Genomic DNA, 19044 nt, shown 5'->3' on the forward strand with positions numbered 1-19044 from the left:
GACGAGCTACCCTACGCCGATGATCGAGACTCTGCAACTTGGTGTCTGTCAGAGTAGGGTCACCTATGAGTCTCTTAGCTCGTTTTTCCACCGAGTCCAAAGTTGCCAGTTGGTATTTGGCGGATCCATCCCAAAGATGGCAGGAATACTCCATACAAGACCGAACTTGTGCTTGGTATAGTTGAAGCAGCTGTTCTGGAGTGAAGTATCGCCTGACCTTAGAGAGAATACCTAGTTTTTTTGCTGCAGTTTTTGCTTTGGACTCGATGTTACATACTTTTAGGGCGTGATATCACTTAATAATAAAGCCACTATATCTAAAGTATAAATATATTCGACACGTTAAAGTATGTGGTATATTTGCTTTTTCAATATTACGCTTCAGCCTCTAATATCCCATTACTAGGCATAGGCCTCTTTCCTCATGTAGGAGAAGGATTAGAGCTTAATCCACCAAGATGCTCCAATGCGGGTTGGCGGACATATTCCTTACTATGAGTAACGATCGCTATCAGGTGTACATGTTAACAACCGCGACCGACGGCTTAACGTGCCCTCCGAGGCATGGTGGGGAGACCCACAAGAACTACACAAAAACCCAGACCACGGCAAATATCTGTACGGCCAATACAAATGTTTGTCATGTGCGGGGATCGAAGCCACCACCGCCAGCCCAACAGCCACAAACCAGTGCTGTGATCGTTGCGTCAACGCGTCGTCATCGTCGTTTTCAATATTTAATTTCCCTTTCTTCATAAGGTGTTTCTTTTCGCGTACTGTGAACACAACAAATTTCTATTTTATTTCTTTCTTTAAATTCTTACCAACCTTTAAAAAAGCATCACTAACTTATGTGCATGATAAATTGTACTAACAACTGGCAAATCATGCCCTAAGTACCTACTCGTATTTATTGTAATTATTATTACTATTATTTATTTACTTTTAGTTATTAGTAGGTGGTAGATCGTATCTTTCAGTAAGAAGCCTGAAATAATTAAAATGAAACAGTGTTTTTGCATTAGAACTACAACCTCTAATACTTATTCAGTCAATGCAAAATATTTATTCCGAAACCCATGTATTTAAATGGTAGTTTTGTGTAAATAAATAGTGATTTCAAATTTCCCACGGGGATTGCCCCTGAAACGTAGGAATATTGAGAGAGATTTTAATGTGAGATGAAGATGGATTAACATCAATATCACGACGGAAACAGAAAAGAAAAGAATATATTTATTTAAAGTAAAAGTAGTAAAAATTATAATATATGATAGATGGCTTGCAAATTAAAACAAAGTAAAGAAAAAATTGACTAAAAGAAAATAACCCAAACGATGTAGTAACAAAACTGTATGGCCATAGCTTTTTTTATACTATTAGTTTATTGTTAGTATCCATTTCCAAGTTTTCAACCGTTCTCTTCTAAGTTTCTCCAAACATACTTAGATGAAAAGCGACTCTATTTGAGACGAAAGTTATACTGTAGGTATGAATATTCACGAAAGATTTGAAAATTCAAATCCTTTGTTTAGCATTTTTGATAGCTTTGCTAGATTGTAAATTAACAATAGTTACCCCATTTATCAAGATATCATTACAGCCTATACAGTCCACTGCTGGACATAGGCCTCCACAAGTTTATGCCAAAAATAACGTGAACTCATGTGTTTTGCCCATAGTCACCACGCTGGGCAGGCGGGTTGGTGACCGCAGTACTGGCTTTGTCGCACCGAAGACGCTGCTGCCCGTCTTCGGCCTGTGTATTTCAAAGCCAGCAGTTGGATGGTTATCCCGCCATCGGTCGGCTTCTTAAGTTCCAAGGTGGTTGTGGAACCTTGTTATCCCTTAGTCGCCTCTTACGACACCCACGGGAAGAGAGGGGGTGGCTAAATTCTTTAGTGCCGTAGCCACACAGCAATCAAGATGTAATGATGGAATATTACAGAAATTAAGAAAAATTGTGAAAAATAGTACGTTAATGGCGAATTAGTGTTTTTTTTTTGTAAATCCCAATATCTTAAGGGTTTTTATGACGATTAGATAGAAATATTTTTGTTTGTAAATGTCTACTACAATACTAAGGCGGCATCGTAGAAAAATATTCATCTTCTTATGGTATTATTGTTAGCATATCAAAAGTAATTCAGGGTTGTCGCTGGAATACTTGACATTACAGAAATAATAATTTACAAATATTTCTGTAACAATAATTTCCGTTATAATCCTCTCGAGTTATATCCCTCTCTTGTCATGGCAATTAAAAAAATCTGGAGCTTGCGTTGCAATGTACTAACAGCTGTCCAGAATGAAGTTAATTTAGAATTATATTTTATATTTATAGGGAAAGAGCATCCAAAAATGACTAATTTCGGTGTACGTTTTTCAATTCATTTTTGTTTTTTTGAGCTGCATTATACTAAGAGTTATTTACAGATATTTAATCGTATTTTATTTGCTTAGTATTGTGAACCTTATTGCTTAGGATATTTTTTCAATTCATTTTTGTTATTTTGAGCTGCATTATACTGAGAGTTATTTACAGATATTTAATCGTATTTTATTTGCTTAGTATTGTAAACCTTATTGCTTAGGATATTTTTATTATAATGTCATGATAGGATTATAGAAGCCGAGCATGAATGACCAATGTTGCAAAAACGAGAGAAACTAATTATTCCTGATATCCCAAACATATGAGATAATAATAGTTGTTTATCTGATTCATTCGAAAGATTTGCCTCTTGGAAAATCAACGATACGAAGATTTGTATCATTTAGTACTTTTAGTCGGAAATTGGTGACATTTATTTATTTATTTTATAGGTACATCCATAGAATACGTATTACACATTATATCGAATCATTTATTAAAATATTAGCTGTACCCTGTGCGCGTTGCTACGCTTTTTTTTGGTCGTACCAACTCAGAACCCTTTGTGGGCTAATGTGGCTTTGAAGATCATGACATGATCAAATGCATAGTTTACGATTCTATAAAGGACATACAAACATTCATTTTTATACTTTTAGGTTATCTAATATGTATCCCACAACATTCTACAATATGTTAATGTCACCGAAGCGAAGCTATTTTACATTAATTTTGGTAGTGTTATTTTTTTGTCATTTAAAAATAAATAAATGTCAGTGTCTATAGGTGTAAATTTTATATTTTCTTAATTTTTTTTTGTTCACAGATTGAAAATGAAACACGTAATATTACTGAAACTAATACCAGGAATTCCATTACGTTTTCAACATCAAAAGGCGAGTTACAATCGAAAGTTTCAAATTGCGGAATTTGTGAAATATTTGTCGAATTTCATTTTAACTTACTTTGATATAGACCGTGATATTAATATTAAATTCATCTCGGCGGTTTCGCGGATTAAAAAGCTCGGGCGGTCTGCACCGGCACGCGGAGTTGCGAAACGTGTGCATACTAAACATATAAAAATTACCACGATTCAGCCTGTAACATCCCACTGCTGGGCAAAGGCTTCTTTGTCCATGTAGAAGAAACATAACTACCATGCAACTTTTCATTGTGTGGATATCCTATACCTAAATGTCTGGATGAGATCGCTCTTTTAGTAATAGACCGTCTTAGTAAATCTTTCATTTTATGTTACTATTTTTTATTTATTTTAATGGTTTACAATAAAGATTATTATTATTATTACAGATAAAAGTTAGCTAAGAGCACAATTACGCAAGGGCGGTCATTATTAGCAATCTCTCCCAGACAACCTTTAGTGAAATTAAATAACTTAGTAACAAGTAGTCAAAATAACAAATTAACAATAACATAACGATCTAAGATTATGTATAATCACAACCATAATCAGACTTGCTTACCATACATATACAAAACAAAGGTACATTTAACATGACTATACTTACATATACTTTGATTGTAATGGCAGACTAGGGTAGCTTATTTGATCTTTCTTATGAATTCTTTACAATTATCATTACAGAAGGAAATGATATTTAATTTATTTTGATTTATATATTTTATCTTAATTTAAGTAGAAGCTCTTTGGAAATTTCAAAAACTGCCCCAGCTAAAGCAGACGTTAATTTTAAGGTGTTTATTTTTTTCTTATAAATTGTTATTAACATTCCTATTATAACTAATTTCCTTGTTCAAGTATTAGGTGGTATATATTAGTGATAAAAAGGCACATCCTTGATGTGAGTGTTTTTTTATTATTATTATGTCGGCTATAATATAATATTATTGTATAAAAACGTAAGAGGACAAGAGTCTAGTAATGATATGCCATCTGAGCTCGCAAAGATCACAATCGTCGCTTTTTTATATAACACTTAAGGCTGCAACTGGTAATTAATATAACGCATCTTATGATGATGTTACTTAGCAGATCTAAGGTCGTTTATAATGAAGCGCAAGTCGCGGACTTTTTACGTAGCGGCGTCAGGTTTCACCGGCAGTGAAAATTAAGTGCATCGCATTTGCTGTGAGCGTTTTAATAATTTTTCAAAAGTTCCAGGTGCCAGAATTAAAAACCGCGTTTAAGCCGAAAATGTGAGTTTAGGATTAAGATCTGAATATTGTTTTTGTATATTTAAAATATTCATTTTGATTAGTATAATCTAAACGTATTCTACCTTACGGTGTGCATATATTAAATATTACGTAATGAGGTGAGGAGGTGACACATGGTCGTCTGCTCCTAAAGTAAGCAACTTAATGCTTTGTCTTATAGGTAACAGCCGACTGGTATAGCTACATTTTTTTCTATAAACATACAAATAATCCATATATAAATATATATATTACACCCAGACTCAGGGTGGGAATCGAAACCACAAACCCCGGAGCAGAAAACAGGGTCACTACAAACTGCGCCAACGGGCTAGTCAACGATATTTTAATAGATAATTTATCATTGCATTATTAGTTTTATATTATTAATATATGATATAACTAACTGTACCCTGCGCGCGTTGCTACGCTTTTTTTGGTCGTACCAACTCAGAAACCTTTGTGGGCTCATGTACAACACTTTAGTAAAGGTATGATCGTGATCAAATGCATAGTTTACGATTCTATAAAAGACATTTAAGTTCCAAGGTGGTAGTAGAAGATATGGGTTGGTTATATTCTTTACTGCTGTAACCACACAGAATAAAAATTATAAGCAAGAAAGTTTCTATAAGATCATTAAATAATATAATAGCTATTACAATAAACGCGTGAAAAACAAGTATAATATTGAAAAGCTAAATTAGAATTTCTGATGTTACAACAATTTTCTTCACACTAAAAAAACAGGACGAATATATATTCATTACTTCAACTAAATCTAAAATTCTTTGAATATGGCATGAATGGAATGTACTCAACCACTTCAACAGGTACACGTGTATATGCGAATAAATCACAAAATAAATTTTATTTATTCAAATTTTTAGTTCATTTTTTGAAGGAAAAACCACTACCTGTTTCTTTGCCCTTTCGTTTAAAAACGCGTTCATTAAGCGACGCTAACGAGAACTCAACTTGTCAAATGATCCCCGCTTTCCCTCCATTTTATTGCTGTAGTCTGTGGTCGATTTAAAAAGCGAAATGTCAACGAACTCTGACTTTGTGACTGCGTTACGAAACAAATTAAATATAATTTTAAAGTTAATGGCTGCTTTCATTGATAATTTATATATAAAAAAGAAAAAAAATTTCATCAATTAAAATAAAAACTGTAATTTTTATACTAATTACTTTTTAATACTGAAAATTATAGTTATTAAATAATAATACCTATATCAGTTAGGATATAAATAAACACTGGAAGTATCCGTTCAGATTATTAAATAATGTAAATGACTTTTTAAAAATACTTAATATTTTTTTGTAAAGTTGCTAGAAATAATAAAACAAGTAAGCGCTAACCGTACTTTTCATTTTGTGAGAGTAAAGCACAGCCTAGTCGGAGGTGTGGAAAATAATATAAGTTTATTTCAAAGTGCCTCCTGATACTTGGTGTGAAGTCCACCTTATGCAATAAAAGCATGCCATGATTGTTTTCATACGCACATTCTATAGAGTCATTGCAGGTGCAGGGGCTGGAATTGAATGGGGTCTTTGCCGCTATCCTGGAAAACGGTAACGAGGTGCATTCAACGTCCTTTGAATATCGACTGCCGTAATCATCTAGTGTAGTGTTACCATACGGACGGATCAGACTAGGATTTACTATTTTAGTGAAGAGCACATAATTAGGCATATGTATTTGTCTTATATGAATATACGCTACAAAATACAGATAACATATACTTATTATTTATCATTAAACCTATATCTTATTATGTGATAAAATCAACATTAACATATAAAGTAGTGCTTAAAAAATAAGTGTGTGGTATATATTTATAATCATTAATTGCATATTGTACTTAAAATGTTTATTTGTACTAGTTATACACAGCACAATCATGAAATAAACCAACATATTCCATTCCTGCAAGTCATACAGATACGGCATAGTTTATATACACTCTTACTGTTGGTGAGCCTAAAGGTTCAAAGTTCAAAAGTGAACTGGCTGCATATACTCAGAGTTCTTGAGTCAAGATTCTCTTATCTGATGCCCATCTTGTGTGGCTTATTTGTTGCTCGTTTGTGGGACAAGGGATATGATGATAAGTAGATAAGACTTATTGTATACTTTACACATTACTAAATTCTGATCTGTTTCCTATATTTTGTAAAATCTGTTGTGCGTTTTTGCTTGATCTTATTATTTATTTGAACTGTCTGATTTTAAGCTCAAGCATTTGATATCCTTGTGCAAAAGCACGCGCACACATAAGTTCGCGAGCACATAAATTCGTAAGTGTATGAGTGTGTTTTGCGATCTCTTTCTTAAAGCGGATTAACCCTTAACCTTGGGACTTAATACTTAGTGAATTATACTAAAACAAGCACTTATTAAGATAATTAAACTGCCGTAATAGTTATTTGTTACACCGTTAATAACAATATTATTTTATAACCATTTTTTCTATTAGTTTTAACCTTCTTTAAACATTTTTTTAGAATTTTTTATTATTGACTTTTACATCCGCACTTTTATTACTACGGTGGCAAACAAGTGTAATTTTATATTACTAAGAAAAAATAGCAATAGTGTTGTCCTGTCCAAATGTACCTTTTTGGTCACAACACGTCTGTGTCACTATGACATGTCATGCTTTCATATCGACGTTCTGCAGTACATACAGTGTAGACGGTCCTCGGAAAATCTGATAAGCGTTAGTATATTACAATATAATATATTAATAAAAGCGCTTCCTCCTTTCTACCCAATTATTTCGTGCCCCAGCGGGGTCCATAATAATGCTCTGTATCTTTGAAAATAAGTACACTGTAGATTATGGTTATGAAATAAATAGAAAAATAAATAAATAAATATTAATTTAATAATAATAGAAGTACGCTTCTACGATAGAATTCGGTAATATTTTAATTAGATTCTTGCAATTCCAGTCAATAACAAATTAGAAATTACCATAGACCAGTTTGGAGTGTTTGAGTTTGACTGCATTCTACATTAAACTGCATACAAATTAATTATCTACTGAAAAAAAATCCTTGGCCAAAATTGTAATGATAAATTTATTGTGAGAATATATTACACAAAGTCAAGTGGCCTGTACCGAGAATCCAATCTCGACGCATCTCATGGGACCACAATTAAGAAGAGCTTTCAAAGCATAAATCCAGAAAAGTCCTTTTGAAATTTTAATGTCGGCAAATACGTTTGGAAATTGTAATTATAAATCTTTTGAACTGGCCCTTAATGGCCACTTAACGACGAATGTTTGAAACTCTTACATTTGCGCTCAATTCGTAATTACTTATTAGTTTAAATTAGTTGCTATTATACCAAATCATATACTATTAAGAAATTAAACGTAATATTTAAATGCTTAGAAGCTTAGTGGATAGGGCAAGTTAACCTTAATAAATAAAACATCACAGATTCAAATTGTAGTTAGCATGCCTGAATTTTTTAATTATTTTTTGAGACGGAGAAGGAAAATGTGGCCCAGAAAATCATTTCTCTTTATCTCTCGCATCTCAATATCTCTGCACAGAAATAGGATATTTGTAGTTCATAAAAAAGGAAGAATATTTGAATAAAATTTGTTATAAATTATATTATTCAACTCTGTGAACATGTTCCCAACTCTAATTAATGTGTTGTGAACATGTTCACAGTTCCCAGTGTCTTATCGTGGTTAAAACATGCCCATGACCGAAGTAGCCAAAATATGATTATACCTGTATAACTTCAGTAACTTTAGTTTATTTTTCTTATTTTTTAATTTTTAGGATTCCGACAAACTTCTGCACCACATGCCCCAAGACAAATGTTTACGTGTGGGTTCACGAACTTGCTAGTATGGAATAAGGACTTATTTTAGAAAATAGTCGTCATGTACCTACGTTCATAAAAATCGAGTTTTATTTTTATCGCTGTCGCAAGTTTGGTTTCCCAGTCAAAGCATATAATAAACTTTCAAAATTTGTACTCATAAGTTCATTTTATGAAAGAAATATAAAAATTGTATATCGTGCATATCGTGTGCGGATTTGACGCGTGAAATGTGAATGTGTCAAAATCCTAATAGTGTAAGTGGTGATTAAAAATCAAAATGTTTTAAAACAAATATTTAACATTCATCTACGAGATACGACGTGTTAGCTCACTTTGCATTCTGCGTTATTCCCTAATAACATAATCAACGTTTATGTATACATAGAAGTATAAATTTAGGCATATCCTCGGCTAGCTGTTTGCTTTTAAAAATCTTAATAGCTATTACGATTTTTAAGTAGTTTGTTACAGTTTTATACGGCAGTAAAACAACGACTTTCCATCATAAATTATGACCCTTTAATTGCAATTTATTCGCATAATAACTTTGAGAACAATTCAATGAATGACAATGGAAAAGAAATTATATAATGATATTTAGTTAGAAGTACGTATAAATGAAAACTAGTTCAGGGTTATTTTGTGTCATAAATGTGTATATTATTGAATCGTAAGGAATAGCAGGAAGTGACTTAATAATCATCTGCGGCAGCCCGTTTAGAAAGTGTCTGATGATAATAATGCTTTTAAATAGTGTCGTCTTTCTGTCGTGAGTGAGGTAGCAAAGCCAGCTACAGAGGACGAAGAGTCAGCAACTTCTGTTGTTGCGAGTTTGCTTAGGCTATGGTAACTTACTGTTGGTAAAACCTACTGTTGGAAAAAAATGGTTACGAGTGCCTACCAAATCTTATGTCAGATTCATGTTCAATTGATTTTAACAATAAACTATATGAAACTTAGTAGTTATTAAATTAATTATCAAAGACTTTAAAGTAATTCTGATTTATAATGATTAGTTTTTAAGGGCATAATTTTTTATTACATATATTAAAGGGGAGGATACTGGCTTCTGCAACACAGTGCAAACTAGTGCAGGAGTCAGGGTAATCTGTATTGTATAATTTATGATTGTGTCCAATAAAGATTATTATTATTATTATTAAATTTTATGGGACGCCTCTAGTATGGTATTGTGCGCTTAGTGTAAATATCATTAAAGCCTTTGAATTAGAATGGATTTGACATAAAAACGATCACCCGTCTATGAATTGGTAAATGTATAGTTACTCACGCAGATATTGTGATTTAGTGAGACTTTTAGCACAATCACCTCCAAAGAGATGTTAAACAATGATGACAAACTGGTGGATATGTCACTGGGGTCCGTTGCGTACATTGCTTATTATCATTAGTAAGCGGCCTCTAAGTAGTAGTATAAGTTAACCAAACATATGTAGATTGATACAGGAGGACGAAATTTTAATATAATTATGATACTAATTATCTGACGTTAACTCTAAGGCAGATTTAGAGTCTTATCAAAAACTATGACTAACTACATCTTAAATTTATATGTAATTTATTAAATACCTTCAAGATTTGCGATGATATAGCTGTGATTAAAATAGAAAAAAAAATACACCCTATTTGACCTCTACTTATAAAAGTTTGATAAAAGTAAAAATAACGATTTTTAAATTTAAATTTGTACATCGATTTTAAACTCAGAACTTTATGCTTTCAACAACAACATTCTGCGCTTTCAACTTATCAAAGTTTTGATAAATTCTTTCACGCTCTGTTATTTACTTTGAATTTAATCTGACGTTTTAATTTTAGCAATCTGAATTTTATTTAGGTCTTGTTATACGAGGCTGTTCGTTTTTTACTGGTTAGAAGGTCAATCATGTATGAATTTGTAATGTTCGTGTTCTAGCATTAATCAATAGATAAATACAAACATTCAAAAGTGTCAACAGTAAAATAGCTGGATAGTAATATATACACTACAATTACAAGGCGAGCTTGATGTAGGGTATGTCAATACGTCGATTTGCGTTGCAGGAATGTGATTTAAGTTTACATATTTATAATTTTATTCATAAGATACTAAAAAGATTAATGGCAAAAATATTTTGAGTCAGAAAATTATTTTTATTTTCATTTTTCCTTACACTTCACAATTTCGTTATTATCTAATCTAGGCAAGTTTCAAATAAAAATTAAATTTATTTTAATTGAAATTTTAACTATAAAGGCAATTTTAAACTACACTTTCTCTTAGATGTTTTCACAGGTATTTAAAATTATTTATGTTTTAGTTGACAAATACGAATGACAAATAATATAACCAATTGATATAATTGTGTATATTTTGAGGTTAAGGTGCATGTAATGTATGAAAACATTTCTTAAGAATTGCTTCGTAAACGACAGTTTTCGACGAGAGTGTATTTTTCCTCCAAGACTAGTTTTCGAGAAATGGAATAATGAGATAACTGCATTTAATTATAGTCACATATTCCTGTAATACTGCAGAGATATTTAAATTTAATCTATGTTAGTCAAGTGTTAGCGATGAATAATGCAGAAGCTCGGCTACCACACCGCTGATATGACCAACTGTCGCTGCAAGAATCTTACCGTGCACGGTTAATACGTATTTACATAAACCTGGCACCGGACGTTTTAGAAATTAAATTTTATGAAGATTAAATTATGCGGACACCGGGAAAAGTTCACCCAAATGATGATGATAAACGTAAGGCTTGCCTGTTGTTGAAATTGATTGATGATACATCGAGATATCAGCAAAATACTGTGTAATATTTGGTGACCGAATATTAGATTTATATGCTGTTAGATTTGAACAAAAGTTTATTGATGTTTCTTTTATATATCTACCTAAAGATTTTGGATATACCCGTAGATTTCGGGTGACAAGATGTTTGTCCCATTTAGTTTTGTATATTTTTAAATACTTAGAAAAATATATATTGTTTGCAACAAAACGGATCTAACGAATTGTTAATACTTTTGAATGTTTATTTCATTTTCTTAATTCATTCAGAAATTTTAGTAACATTTAAAGAGTTCGTTCCTAAACCAGATAAAAAATGATAGTAAAAAAATAATATAGTTATGATATAAAATGGGTTGCCAGCTGAGGTGGACAGATTGGTTGGAGAGATATATGTCAAGCAGTAGGTTGCGATAGGCTTTAATTCTGATAATGGTGATGAAAAATCAAAACTTTTTAACTGTTTTAAAAGATCATTAGGTTATTAGAGCGGTTCGTTTCATTAACTTTTAATGTAAGTATGTATGTATTTATATGTGTATGTGTTTATGTAAGTATATTAACACGTTTATGCATCACTGTAAATGATATATCACAATGTATACACCTGCACCGATATTATACCATTTTCTCTGCCCCTAGGTGCCTGAAAGAGATCGCTTTTCAGCGATAAGGCCGCTCCTTTGTACCTTATGATACTTTGTTAAAATCAATCTGATATGTATTATTTGTTTTGGTATATTGTTATGTTATGTTATATAGGTAGTCCATAATACAATTTCTTGGTACTATACTGGTTTCTTGGAACTTACATTATGTATCCTTGTTGCATAATATTTATCGGGCGTAGTTATATCGAATAGAAAGAAAGTAATTAAACTAATATCATATGTGCAAATTATACATTCCGGCCGCATACTTCGCACAGACCTTACATTTAAATTGTGTTCATTTACAACTGGATAATTCCTTTGAATTGGGAATAGGTTTTCAGAGCAAATATTACGATTGGGAAATATTTTGGAATATATTATTTTATAGGTACATTTTTTTACAGCTTCGTTACGAGTTTTTGTCATTTTTAGCACAATTGTTTTGTTAATCAATTATTAAGTTAAATCATCAATATATGCAAACATATATATATATATATATATATATATATACATGTGTACATGAAATTTTTTAAGTATCTGTAATTTGATCCAACTTTGGAGATAGGGTAAATTTTTATCTCATTTATTGAATGCTGGTGGCATTTCTTCCTTCGACTGTAAGTTTGATCTTAGAGGAGGTTAATCATTTCTTCAGTCAGTATTGAAAGCCATAAGTGGAGTTAAATCTTCTACTAATTTTCAGTGTTACAATTTCAAGAACTAAGTTTTTTATATGTTTTACGATTTAATTCTTGACCTATTAACATTAACTTAAAATTTCAGGAAGTGTTAGCTATTAATTTTTTCACGAAATTCTGAAATCTTCAACACATTCAGAAGATTAATTCACATATACCTAATAAAAAATTAATCACCGTGCCTCGGAGAGCCCGTTAAGCCGTCGGTCCTGGTTGTTATCATGTACACCTGATAGCGATCGTTACTCATAGTAGGGAACATATCCGCCAACCCGCATTGGAGCAGCGTGATGGATTCAGCTCTGATCCTTCTCCTACATGGGGAAAGAGGCCTATACCACGTAGTGGGATATTACAGGCTGAAGCGTAAAAAATAAATACATCAAACACATGACAAAATTATAAAAATCAATCAAAGTATTTACTTTCATTTTTTCAACAAAAAGATTAATAACCTTGTTGAATAATAGGCGTGATATTTAAATATGTTCTCAGCCTTATGAGGTTGCTTCCTATTTTTTTACCTTAAAATTCTTAGGTTATCTTTAAAGTTTTTGAATATGTGTCTAAAGTTAGAACTAGAAGCGTTTTACTTTATTACTTCATAAACGCGGTCTGGAAAGATAAATTCACTTAAAGTTTCAACTTCTTAGATTATTATCCTATTTTTAGGTATATAAGATAGTAACATTATATTTTTACCTAGTAATAATCAAGATTTGGTAGTTTTGTGACTTTTAGTTTTTAGAGGCAATCACTTCGTAATATGTATTTATATAAAAATGATTCAGCGAAATGTATGTATGCGAATGTCTTCTGAACGACTAAACCAAATTGGACACGACTACAACCTTTTATTAAAAATTAAAAAAAAAGTGTGTGTGTGTCAGCTCCGATGCAGAGTGCCGACTGGAGTTTACTCCTTTAGATCGACTGTCTAAATAGGCACAAAAAAGGCTTCTAGTCTAAGAAGAAGATTAATACTATATCAAATGGTAAATAAACAAATCAAATAACGCCATCTAGCGGCGCTATTAAAAAACGTCGTAACACCATCTATCGAAACCTATTAGGGTGGCGTTAACAAAACGGTAACGAACGATGAAAATCGATTCTTAAACAGTAAACTCCAAAATTGTAATATTCAGTTAGAAGGGTGAGCTAGTTTCAAATAATAAATATTTTAACATTTTATTTTTTTGAGGGTAATGATCCGAAAACTTTAAAATTATTAAATATACATTTTTCTTCTCGTATGTGTTGTTAGTTGGCCTTATCGTTGTAGCTCTACGTTTCCAGTATCGGGATAAATAAGATCCGTCTTCACTGTTAGCTGCGGACTTTTCAATTATTTGCTAGTCCACTGTAAAGTGACGTGCCAGAGTACCTAGTCTGCCACGTCGGTCTACATTGAAAAGAAAGACTATAGAGAAAAAGAAAGAAATAAGGACCTTCTTATTCTTTTACTTTATAAGAAAGCCATTGCCTATAAGTGAGACATTATATGTGTACATTGGAATTCTGAATGGTAAATGGTTTTTTTCTCTATATGTGGTTTTGGGTGCGCCAAAGAAAGGGGCCGTTACCGGAACGGTCACAGATTTGGCTTATGGCTTTTTTATTGGTGGTTACGGATTCGATCCCCACACATTGCATACATTTGTATTGGTAACTGTTGCAGTCGTTGAAATTTATTTCAGGTTAGTTTGTCAGCTTACTGAATTTTACTTACTTCAGCGGGACAGGCCAAAAGTTTAGGCTATCAATGGAAAGATTCCAGCAACACATTCTATTTTTTAAGATTCACCAAGGGATTTTACAAAATATTATTAGAATATTATACTTTCACTCTAAACTTGCATCCTATTCTCACATTCAGACGCGACATGGTTGAGAAAAAAATTTGATCCGCTTGGAAGGAACGACCCAGTTTTTCCCTCATTAAAAGACCCTAAGCTACGCTTTAATTTTACAAATAGCTCACCATTTTACGGTTAGACTTGGCAATAGAAAACACGCATGTGCTGACTTGAATGCTGAAATGAATTATATCTTTAATTTCGAGCGCATTTTATGTGACGCTTAAGAATCACGTAATGTGTGTTAATGACCATTGTTTTTAGAAACTACTAAGACTGAATCTTTGTATGGAAGCCGTCTTGTTTTTAAACTGTGTTACCTAAAAGAAATTAAGTCATATGTTTAATTGCATTAATATAACCAAGATAATTATCCGCCGATTAGGCTCTGATCCTCCTAAATCGGAAAATATGCCTATGCCATGGGATATTACTAGATAAAATTTGCGTTTCCAAATTAAAAAAAGATTAGACAGCATTATGGCCACGTTCCTTAATTAGGGCTTACGTGTGTTACAATATATATATATATATATATATATATATATATATATATATATATATATATGTTTAATTTTTTGGACGTTACAAAACATAGTAAAAACAATAACGATGTGGCGTTGAGAACTATAAAAAATTTCAGCCAATTTCGACTGCGATCCCGGGAGTTGGTCCCGTCGGTTGAATAAGTAATACCGTCAATTTAACTTCGGGAATGATGTGGAATATAGCCATCTCGTGGGGGGATCTGAGATGAAAATCGCTTTTTGCGAATATCTGTTTTTATGGGCTATTTGCGGCCAGGACGTATTGGATTTTAAATGAGCTGATGTAGTCGAGTCTTTGATATTATGTATATTGGTAAGAACTACAACCATTGAAAAGTCGTGGATTAGTAACAGGTGACAGGTTAAACCGAATACAAGCAGGTACAAATTTTTATCATATGATATAATTATAATAATTATTAAATAGTTTATTTTTTTATATAACTAGGACGACAAACAAGCTTATGGTCCATCTCACGGTTGGGAGTTGATAAGTTTATTTCAATAGGCATTTTTTATAAGCAGCATCACTAAGCACTATCTTGCTCAAAACCTCGGAATGACAGGAAAATTATTGCAGAAGATGAAAGCTAAGTGATACTAGGACTAGTTTTCAAATAGTGTTGTGTTCCTAATTTCGTATGGTGAGAAAGATAGCCAGAATTCCGAAGGAAAGTTGAGGATAGGGTCGGCAACGCGCCTGCGAGCCTCCTGGCGTGGCAGGCGTCCATAGGTTACGGAATCCGCTTACCATCAAGTGTCGCTTCGTTTCAGCCTTTAATATCCCACTGTTGGGCATAGGTCTCTTTCCCCATATAGGAGAAGGGTCAGAGCTTAATCCACCACGCTGCTCCAATGCGGGTTGCCGGATATATTTCCTACTATGAGTAACGATCGCTATCAGGTCTACATGATAACAACCGGGACCGACGGCTTAACGTGCTCTCCGAGGCACGGTGGGGAGACTCACAAGAACTGCACAAACACCCAGACCACGGCAAACACCTGTATGGCCAATACAAATGTTTGTCATGTGCGGGGATCGAACCCGCAACCGCCAGCGCAACAGGTACAATCCATGACTGTGATCCGATGTGAATCCGTGACCGTTGCGCCAACGTGACGTCAAACCATCAAGTGTAGCATATGCATATTTGTATCCTCAGTGGTGTAAAAGTCGTCTTTTTACATAATTTATTTATTCAAACTTACTATATTTCTGACTTTAAATATTATCTGTTAATGAAACTCAATTTCAATATTTGTTTCATATACATGAATACAGAACACAAACACATATTGACCGTAACTTTTAATCAGGGACCAAATCCAGCATGAAATACACATCTGCATTAAGATCACGCTCATGTTATAAGTCGTGTTTATTAAAAGCGCTGGTAACATAACCGTTCGGTCTTGCCAACACTGAAATACTTAATAATTCATTCATATGCTTCTCTCTATAATAAGACAACAAGTGATGGTTGCATTTTTTAGGAATGTGAAAATCGTGATTCTGGTAACAAAGTAAAGCGTTGTTTATATCAAACATGTGAATTTTGTGGTTATATATCTTTTAATGTACGTATTAATAATTTATTTTTAAAGTTTTAATTTGTAAAATGACGATTCGAAAGTGCTCTTGGAGCCTATTTGAATAGAGCTACTTTTGATTTTGATTTTGATTTTGATAAATACTGTGTCGCGTGATACATTATTTTTTTTACATTTCGTAGCACAGACATAATATGAAGGTATAGAAATTGTTTCATACTAGTGTTATTTATGTTAGTGTGCAAGCAGATAAAGTAGTATAAAAAAACTGACTTCTGGAAAGAATTTTGATGTAAAATATTACCACTAGAAAGGAAAATCAGACACAGATAGGTTCTTATGATCAAATACGCCTTAAGTTTTGAGACAGTCTTATTAATTTTCTGGTTATTTAACAATTATAGTCGGACATTACGTTAATCAGATAGTAATTAACGATGCTGTACTTGTTTGCTGAAGACATGTTTGTGAGGACGTGTTGACAAATAGAACATGTATACAAGTACATATGCATAGACACACTTGTACGTCAATAGACTTTCTCCCAAGTGGCGTGTACCATATGTAGTTATATATAGGTATATAATAAGTAGGAGTAGTAGGTGGTATAGTCATTAACAGTTCCAAATAATATAGAATATAAAAAAATATGATAATAATTATATATTAAATTTAAAAATTAAATTAATTAAATCTGCATCATAGTAATATAAATTTATTATTATTACATTACATAAAACTAGGTAGCTGCCCACGTCTACTGTTGTGGACTTTCCTTGTTATTTGTTTTATTTACAATAATAATAATAATATCTATTTATTCGGGAACCAAGAAAAGAAAGACAGATGGAAAATACTAGTGAATCACGAATAATAAGAAAAAACAGACAAGCTGGTGTTATATCCCCGAAGAGGAATATTACGCAATTGTCTTAGAAGTAATACTTCACTGATTTGCAGTGAGATCTTAAATTTTTAGATTTTTAATTTAAAATAACTAATAAATTAAAATATTATACAATAAATAATTACTTCCATAAAAATATATATAACATACACCTATACGTAATCTTAAAAATAAATAAATGTAAACAAATACAATTAACTGAAACAAATGTAACATTAGAATTGAGCTTGGGAATATTAGAGAAAATTTAATGTATTGTATTCGAAATTATTTCAAAAGTCTGAATTGACGCACTTAATTAGCCTAGGTATGCTTGTCTAAAATACATATGTGATATAATCTATTTCGTCCTTTGTTTTTTTAATTTAGGCACAAAAAATAATTTTAATACTTTTGTTAATTTATAAGTAAATACTATTTCCGCATAGCCGTGTAAAAATATAAACGACGGTGAAATCGCTTGGGTAGCATAGTATTTTATACATAAGTCGTCGATTTGTGTTTTGTGGATTTTAGAGAATATAAAAATTATGCAGAAACCTGTAAAAATTATAAAATGGAAGCTTTAGAAATCATACGTCGGCAATGTACATGTTATACGATATACTGGCTGGACATATTGATTGTATCGACTTAGTCAAGGCTTTATATTTTGTGCCCATTTAAGTGCCCAATCGTCGTACCCGTCACACAGAACTATTTTATACATCTAAAGTACATACAAACTATGCATGAAATTCTATCCTTAGCCATATATATAGTCATCACATATAATGAGTTTTATTCAGAAATAGATTTGTTCAACATGACAAAAACAATTTTAAGAAAAGCAATCAAAAGTAAAGAAGCAATTAATTAAAACACGCACGCACACAAAGTTACAAACAAACACACACACATACATACAAACACAAACACACACACACACACACACAAACACACTCAACTACTCAATCAATTAGATTCATAATTTAATTTTTTACAAACGCTCATAATACGAGATGTCTTAAAAAAAAAAAATTAAGGCGTGGAAGTTTTCCAGACGTCTTTATTTTCAAATATAATCTATAGTTTATGTAAATGTATCGCTTCGTTGCCTATGGCGTTAAACTCCATTTGCAAGCGCATGATAAAAAACGCGCTTTGTCTATGATACCGCTCTTTGATATTTTATCTTCGGATTGACACTGTTCGCGGTTTGAAATTCAAATCGCGCCCATTTGTTATGCGGAACAGCCGGCTCTTAACATGACCGAGGAAAGGACGTCGGGGTGGACGGTTTTAATGATTTTGTAGAATAGCTAAAACCTCGTACTATCCGTTGTTTGACGGCACGTTATGTTAACGAACGGTTGCAAATTCGATTTCTTTTCGTAACGAGTTGTTTCTTTTGACATATGAATGATTATACGCCTACACCAGAGCAATGAGCGAGTAGTATGATACAATAACTTTAATTTTAACGCGCCCAGACAACGCTGTTCGCTTCTATCGCTCGCCGGATGTCATAAAGTCATCTTGTAATGGAAAACGTACGAATTTGATTGAATTACCTATTTCTAACTGGGTTTAAATCATAAAGTCAAAACGTCTAATCGTTTCGGAAAAAAA

This window comes from Melitaea cinxia, chromosome 3 (genome assembly GCF_905220565.1).
Source record: "Melitaea cinxia chromosome 3, ilMelCinx1.1, whole genome shotgun sequence".
In the NCBI taxonomy this organism is placed as follows: domain Eukaryota; kingdom Metazoa; phylum Arthropoda; class Insecta; order Lepidoptera; family Nymphalidae; genus Melitaea; species Melitaea cinxia.